General features: G+C 38.2%; 1 long non-coding RNA gene across 1 annotated transcript; it reads right to left on the bottom strand.

The window, feature by feature from the left end:
* Window positions 1-1,671: 1,671 nt before the first annotated feature.
* On the bottom strand, window positions 1,672-7,544 carry LOC145428599 (uncharacterized). Its single transcript, XR_013908899.1, has 3 exons — window positions 4,960-7,544; window positions 3,460-4,739; window positions 1,672-2,874 (listed from the first exon to the last, which is right to left on the bottom strand). It is a non-coding gene; the product is annotated as an uncharacterized LOC145428599 (long non-coding RNA).
* Window positions 7,545-8,160: the final 616 nt, after the last annotated feature.

An 8,160-nucleotide genomic window follows, 5' to 3' on the forward strand; every position in this document is an offset into this window, starting at 1 on the left:
CGGTCAGAGCAGCACGCTCCGTTTTGCGTAACTATTTTTAAATCCCTGTAGAATCTGAACCGTGTAAGCTAGCGCAATAATTTGTTTTGCATATGAAACCGGAGGAGTTGTACTTACATCTGATGCCATCAGCTTGTCCTAGGTCACGGTTTCGTTCCACATATAGCTTTGCAAAAATTGCATAAAAAGCGCTTGCAGGAACAAAAACATAATATTCCAGAAACACGCTGTGCCGTTCCTATCAGCTGTTCGTAACACTTCCCACAGTAAAATGATGCACATGCTGTTTTCTTTGCAAATTTGCATCATAGGATTGTTTTTTGTTTTTCCTGCAGTATATAAAAATTGCTGTATCTCCAAAATAAAACTATGAAGACACTCAAAATAAATTTCCTGTGGTGGGAAACTATTTTTTTTGCAACTTTATTGTATTTAAAGTTTTGAGGGATAAACCTCTTAAATTTCTCCAAGTAGAAATATATGTAAACAAAACAAAAGCGATTTTCAATTTTTTTTGTAGTTTATTGCACTTTTTTGCAATTTATGTAATTACTATGGACTTAATGCATACATATTATTAAAATATGGGCTATAACAGTTGTATTGATGTATAGCAACTTGAAATGCTCCCACAAATGGCACTACAACATGTAAAAAAAATAATAATATAAGCTCTGGTGGACTTGGTTCTATGGTAGGTCTTAAAGGGTTAAATAAATATTGTCAAATAATCGTGATCTCAATTTCAGTGAAAATAATCGTGATTATCATTTTTGCCATAATCGAGCAGCCCTAATTCACAGGCAGAGCCGAGTTTATGTCACAGTTTTTCGTTGCCTTATGGTTCCAAGCGCTGTCACCAATCTTTGCATTTTGTTATTATCTCATGACACTTGTTTAATCAGCTACCATCTCTCCTGTGGACTTTTTAATGTCTACAGTCTCAGATCAACACAGCCCTGCCCTTCCCATATTAGATTCTTGATGAATGTGTGTTGTTGTTATTCAGCATGGTTCAATGTGCCCCTTTTTAACTTTGAGCACCCGCCCCTTTAAACCTCTCTGCACGTCCCTGTACTAGGGGTGGTTCTTTTAAATACAAGGAGGGATTAAGTAAATCAGAAACAAATGACACAGAGATGCAAAAGGTACACAGCAAATCCAGCATGTCCAAATTAACACTGTCGGATTTGATTTCAACACTATTAAAGTGTCTATATGGGTCCACACCAGAGAGTGTTAATTTAACTCTTTTTGGAGAGTTGGTACGTTAACTCTGATTTAGTGTTAAACACCAAATCTGTCTGGAGTTGACAATTTAACACTTGGTGTTAAGAGTTTATATATTAACTCTCAAAGAGTATTTTAGTTTAACTACGTAAGAGTTATCTTCTAATTCATTCTAAAAAGCGGGAATTTTACTGTTCTGAACTTCTATAAATTTCTTTTGGAAATAAACATTTACTAAAAAGATGCAATGGTTTTTGAAAAACATTTATTCTGAACTGTGCACCACAATTTCAAAACATTTTCTGAAAGATGTAACAGTATACATAGGGCTGCTCGATTATGGCAAAAATGATAATCACGATTATTTTCACTGAAATTGAGATCACGATTATTTGACGATATTTATTTAACCCTTTAAGACCTACTATAGAACCAAGTCCACCAGAGCTTATATTATTTTTATTTATTTTTTTTACATGCTGTAGTGCCATTTGTGGGAGCATTTCAAGTTGCTATACATCAATACAACTGTTATAGCCCATATTTTAATAATATGTATGCATTAAGTGCATAGTAATTACATAAATTGCAAAAAAGTGCAATAAACTACAAAAAAAATTGAAAATCGCTTTTGTTTTGTTTACATATATTTCTACTTGGAGAAGTTTAAGAGGTTTATCCCTCAAAACTTTAAATACAATAAAGTTGCAAAAAATAGTTTCCCACCACAGGAAATTTATTTTGAGTGTCTTCATAGTTTTATTTTGGAGATACAGCAATTTTTATATACTGCAGGAAAAACAAAAAACAATCCTATGATGCAAATTTGCAAAGAAAACAGCATGTGCATCATTTCACTGTGGGAAGTGTTACGAACAGCTGATAGGAACGGCAAAGCGTGTTTCTGGAATATTATGTTTTTGTTCCTGCAAGCGCTTTTTATGCAGTTTTTGCAAAGCTATATGTGGAACGAAACCGTGACCGAGGACAAGCTGATGGCATCAGATGTAAGTACAACTCCTCCGGTTTCATATGCAAAACAAATTATTGCGCTAGCTTACACGGTTCAGGTTCTACAGGGATTTAAAAATAGTTACGCAAAACGGAGCGTGCTGCTCTGACCGGCTTTAAAGGGTTAACAATGACTTTAAAAAAATAATATAAAATAGTGTGCAACACCACTGAAGTTTTTTTTTTTTTTTAACTCTTTTCAACCAACGGCAGTCACTCTCCAAATAACTTCTGCTTAGCTTTCCGAGCTTCCCTCGGGTCCTCTTAATCAGCGGTCTCCACCCTTTTTTGCGCCACGGACCGGTTTATGCCCGACAATATTTTCACGGACCGGCCTTTAAGGTGTCGCGGATAAATGAGGTAGGGGCTAATAATCGGCTCAGTCATTTTTAATGATCGTTGAAAGCCCAGATCGTAATCGTGATTAAAATTCGATTAATTGAGCAGCCCTAAGTATACATGTTCTCACTTTCATTAGAATTTTGTTTATCAAAAGGTCTGACATGGTAAATGCAAATAACAGCATTCTCATCACTTATTTCTTCAATACAATATGCATGTCCTTCATTCATCCCTTTGTGGAACTTCAACGCACTTCTGCTCTCCCCCATATTCCATCTTCACAAGCATATCCTGTGCGGAGATCGAATAAAAATTAGTTGACACTAATTAATGGCACAAATAATCCAGTAAACAATTGCAGCACAGTAAAAAAAAAAAGGAATCCTCTTTGAGCCATTACTTGTGTAAAGTATTTTCCCAAAAGACAAGGACACAGGCAACAGGTAATACTGAACTAAATGTAAAACCTCAACCTTTTTAATTTTTACCTAAACCGTGTGCACAAAACTCTGGAGGGATCTAAATGCTTCCGTAGAATCGAGTCAGGACGTCAGCTACTGCTGTTTGCTCGTTTTTTGTTTTTTTTTATGGGCAATCGTTTTCAGGCTTCAAGTAGCACCATTATACCAACATTTCACATTCTAGACATTGTTTTAGGTGTATTTGACCAAACGTTTGACTGAAAATTCACATGCAAGCTTTTTTCAAGGCTGTGGTATTTGCCCGCAAACAATACCTTTCAGCTAGCTAAAACAGAATATTATGCTATCAGCGAGCAACATGGCTAATGCCTTTCACACAGCTTTGTCTCAACTCCAAATAGCCACAGAAGTAAAAGCTAATAACAATTGAAACAATCTTTGAAAAAATACTTACCAAGCATGGCAAACAACTCAAATATGTAGAGCAAAATGTTCTGAAACGGCTACACTTCAGCTTCGATTGGAGCCGTGCTGAGGGCGAAGTCTGCGAATTTACTCTGTTGGTGTCATAGCCCCTCTAGGAGTTCAGAGTTAAGAGGTCAAGAGTTAATGTTTCCATTGTAACACCTCCAGATTTGACAGAGAAACACTCATTTTTAACACTCGATTTTAACTACTATCATTTTACACCTCAGAGTTACATTAAAAGAATGTGACTCTGCTTAGAGTAAAATTAACTCTACTTTTGCAAGGAGACTATTAACACCAAAAAATTGAACACTTTTGAATTTGCTGTCAGGAAAAGTTTATTCCCAAGGCGGACAGCAGGAATAAAAAAAAAACAAAAAACAAAAAAACACACACACACACACAACACATCTGTGCTAAAATTCCACAGGAATAGACATTCTAACAAAACTATAAAATGTTCTTTGTATACTAAAATACCCTGAAGTATAGACAGTGGATTAACACAATGTAATATGAAAACACTAAAAACATGCAATACAAACATCAGAATGAAAATATTTCAAATAAAAACTACACTCAACTACAAAGAGCTGTATTGACTTTGACTGACAGCTTCTTGATCTGAGGAAAGCCATGCAATACATCCATACCTCCAGTGAATGGACATGAAAGGTACCTCTCCAGCTCCACTGCTTCTGGATTTCCTGACCCCATGGACCCAAAGAAGTCATCTTCATCAGATAGGCTGCTGTTTGTGCTGGCCTCACCCAACTCTGTGTCTAGTTGATGTCTGATGAAGGTCAGACCTGTGGAAAGATATATGGTTAAGTCTGTGCATTAGTCTGCTGTATAGACTGCCGAGCTGCTGATGTTTGGCATGAAAAATTTTATCACACCGGAGATGTTTTTTTCCCCTAACTTTTGTCAGCCTTTTTTCCCCCCAACTAACACTATAATCCCAAATCACAGTAACAAGAAAAGTCATTATAAGTCAAAATCTAGTGGCTCACAATTTAAGAGCTCAGGGTCTTTCATCATTTCTCCAAAACGCTTCTGGATTCCATCCCGCAGCGCATCAACAAGAGGTCTACACATTTTGCAAGATGACTCCAGCTTCCTCAGCTTCTCCAGCAACTGGTAAAGTGTTGGCAGCAAGAAGCCCATGTGCACAGATGATTCCCCTTGGAGGATATTAAGGGCCATGGCAACAGGCTTCATCACAGCAGTGTACGCAACCAAAAATCCCATTTCAGCAGATTGAATCTAAAAAAAAGTGTAAAAACAGAAATAGATCATAGCCATTTCTACAGCAATGTAATAACTGTCTTTAAAATTTGCAAATGATTGCAAAATGCGACAGTAAAACTATAAGTAATTGATAATATTTACATTTTTCAGTGTCAGTCAAAGTCACTTAAAAAAAAGGGGTGGATTCACACATTAGTCACAATTTAATATTTAAAAACAAGTTCCATCAACTTACATCTTTACCTTTAATGCCGTGCAAACATTGCGGATTGTTTTCTCTCCTTGCTCTTTATGAATGCGCACAAATCTTTCCACAGCAAGGAACAGGGAGCTCCAACGAGTTTGATTGGGTCGAAGAAACTGCAACTTGCACTCACGTTCCACTCTTTCATAAGCCATGATTGACCTGCTGGTTTTATTCCACAGAGCATGACATTTTGCAAAAGCAGACCGAGACAGTCTCTTGTATGTATCATTGGTAGCTTCTGCAGCAGTGGCATCAACTGTTGATATAAGATTGAGTAGATGACATGCACACTTTTGGTGCCTTGGAAGCTGGTACTCCAGACCTGTGTTATCATCCAAAACGGCAAACACATCTTGATACTCCACCTCTAACTCACTGTCTTCTGCATCATCAAGGATAGGCCCACTATCCTCCTGCCAATTGGTTGTTCCTTCCTCTTTGTCCTCACCATATAATCGAAAGGCCTTCAAGAAGTTTGAACCACTGTCTGTTGTCGTCCGGGTGACCTTTTCTCTGATGTGATACTCTGAATGGATTTCCTCTAATGGAGCAGCAAGAACATCAAATGTGTGTGAACCTTTAAGAGGTCTACAAGCCAGTGCAGCAGAATGCCTTTCTAAAGAGATATCATCTATCTAGTGACAAGTCACTCCTAAGTAGCTATACTGTCTGGCAGACCAGCAGTCTCTTGTGGTAGCAACATAGTTCATGCAGTGCTCAGTTTTTTGATGATTATGCTTTTCATGTTCTTCACAGCGTCTTGTATTTTTGAACACATTTTCCTTGTCATTACTGTACACTGAGGTTGCAAGGTTTCCATCATAGTCTTGAAGGATGATGTCTCAACTATAGAAAATGGTTGGTTGGCCTCACATACAAACGTAAGCAGAAGCTTGTCAAATGCTGCTTGTGTTATTCGCCTAGAGCCAGTGAAAGAGTCTGTAAGTTTTGCGTTCTTCATAGGTAGCTCGGTAGAAGAGGATGACTTTCGTTTTCTGTGGCTGTCCATTAATTCCGTATACATCCTCAATTTGTTGGAGTGAACCCTCTGTTGGCAGAAAAAAATAGACCATGAAATGACATGTGACTAAGCAATTTCTATACAGTTCTTAGAAAAAAAGAGGGAAAAAAAGATGATCCCGTATTTTTAACCCTCCTGTCATGTTCAACCCCCCACCCATTGACTGAACGACCAAATGAAAGGCCCCCTGAACGACCCACTGGACGACCAAATGAAAGGCCCTCTGAATGACCCATTGACGCACCCACACAACTGAATTTAGTGGTGAAAACTGTTTGTTATGGTAATTTAAGAGCTGTTAAAACAGACCAGTCAATTTTGACAGGGAACACTAAAGTGGGGGGGTGAATGCGACCGGAGGGATAAGTGGGCCATTCAGTGAGTGGATTCCAGTTTATTTCCTATGGCAGTTACTTTTGTCCAGGAACACCACAGGTGTAACAATGCTGATTAAAACACTCAAAATTCAATGAAAGAGGTGATCATTACTTTTATATGTTCAAGTGCATAGTGCAGAGGATATCATTATGCAATCAGATGTAAAACACAATATTTATGAGTGCTTTAAGTTGTGAATTGGATAGATTTGACCGGAAGACTACAGGAAGGAAAGAGAAACAAAGTCATGCCTACATTACATGGGTTTCCACTTAAAAAAGAAATTCCAGATTAAGTTCAAAACAAGAACGTATGCAAAGCTTAGCAGTGCTAGTCAATAGATTTTCCTTCAAAAAAAACAAAACAAAAGAAAAAACCTTTAGCTTTCCCTCATAAACTTCGACACCTTATAACTGTACTTCTCTGAAGTAAGAGTCAGGACAAAAAGTCAATTGTGGAGAAAAGAAAAATATTAAAACTGTCACGGTTTGCCGGGGCAAGCCGTGTGGAATATGAAATAGGACCCAAAATGCAGACTGCTTAAGTGGAGGATGAGCTTTATTTACAACCGGATAAGAACAACAAAAGGGGTGGCGAGAAACAGAATGGTAATAACTCTAAACTGGGAAAACTAAACTAAACACGAAACCAGAACACTAATGAGGGTACCTTGCAGGGAGAATGACCAGGAAGCTGGAGGAATAAACACAGAATGGCGGCGAGGAAAATAACGCAGACGAACCAGCAACTACCATGACAGAAGACACAACTTAAATACACCCAGAGAACACAGGGAGATTACACGCAGGTGGGGAACACAGCTGGGAATGATTATCATGACGAGACTAGGGAGGCAAACTGAAAACACTCACATAAGACGCAGACCTTCACAATAAAACAGGAAACACATACACGCAATGACATAACACACCAACTTAACACAGACTGGGGGACACAGAACATAGGAACATGAACAAAAGAATACAAACACCCAAGGTAACCAAAACCACAGAATACTAATAGACTAAACATAAACACGGAGTCACAGACTCCGGACCATGACAAAAACGGCTTAATTACTATTAGATTATTCTGTTATTATATGTTACCTTATATATGTAATCAAAGTAGTTGAATTAGAATACTGCTGTAGATCATATTATACCCTTTAATATAGAGTGTGTGAGCTGTATGTAGTTTAGTTCTCGTTATACTTTTGAGTTAACAGAACATATTCACTTATTAGTTTATTAGATAAGTGTGCATCACTCTGTATCCTTGATCTGCTGTGAATGTGTTACATGCTTAATTGTTGAATCATGAAGAGAAGATTGTAAGCAGGAGACTCTGTGTCTAAGATAGGGGAGATAGACAGACCACATTCCACACCCCCACCTTACAGAAAGCAGAGAGACAACTGCCGAGGTCATAACTTAGGCGCTGTAACAGAGAAAGAATGTGATGTTTTGGCTTTTACGACTAGATGGGGGCCACTAGAGACTATAAAAAGCTGAGCAACCCGTCACCATTTTGAGACTTGCTGTGACCCTCTTCAGGCATGTCTCCCCATCATGATGGTCCTTATGCTCTTAAGTGTTGAATTGTATGGAAATAAATGATTGTTGATTGAGCATAAATACACCGAGTATTGTCCTTCCTTCAGCCCAAAGATTCAAAGAATTGGGAGATTTCAACAACTTGGTGCCGTGACCCGGATCTTTGGTGTGCTGAGGAAGTGCAGATTTGGCCTTTGGTGAGATCGTGGGGCGAGGTGAACAGAGGACCGGTCC

The sequence above is a fragment of the Astatotilapia calliptera genome, chromosome 4 (genome assembly GCF_964374335.1).
Source record: "Astatotilapia calliptera chromosome 4, fAstCal68.1, whole genome shotgun sequence".
Classification (NCBI taxonomy): domain Eukaryota; kingdom Metazoa; phylum Chordata; class Actinopteri; order Cichliformes; family Cichlidae; genus Astatotilapia; species Astatotilapia calliptera.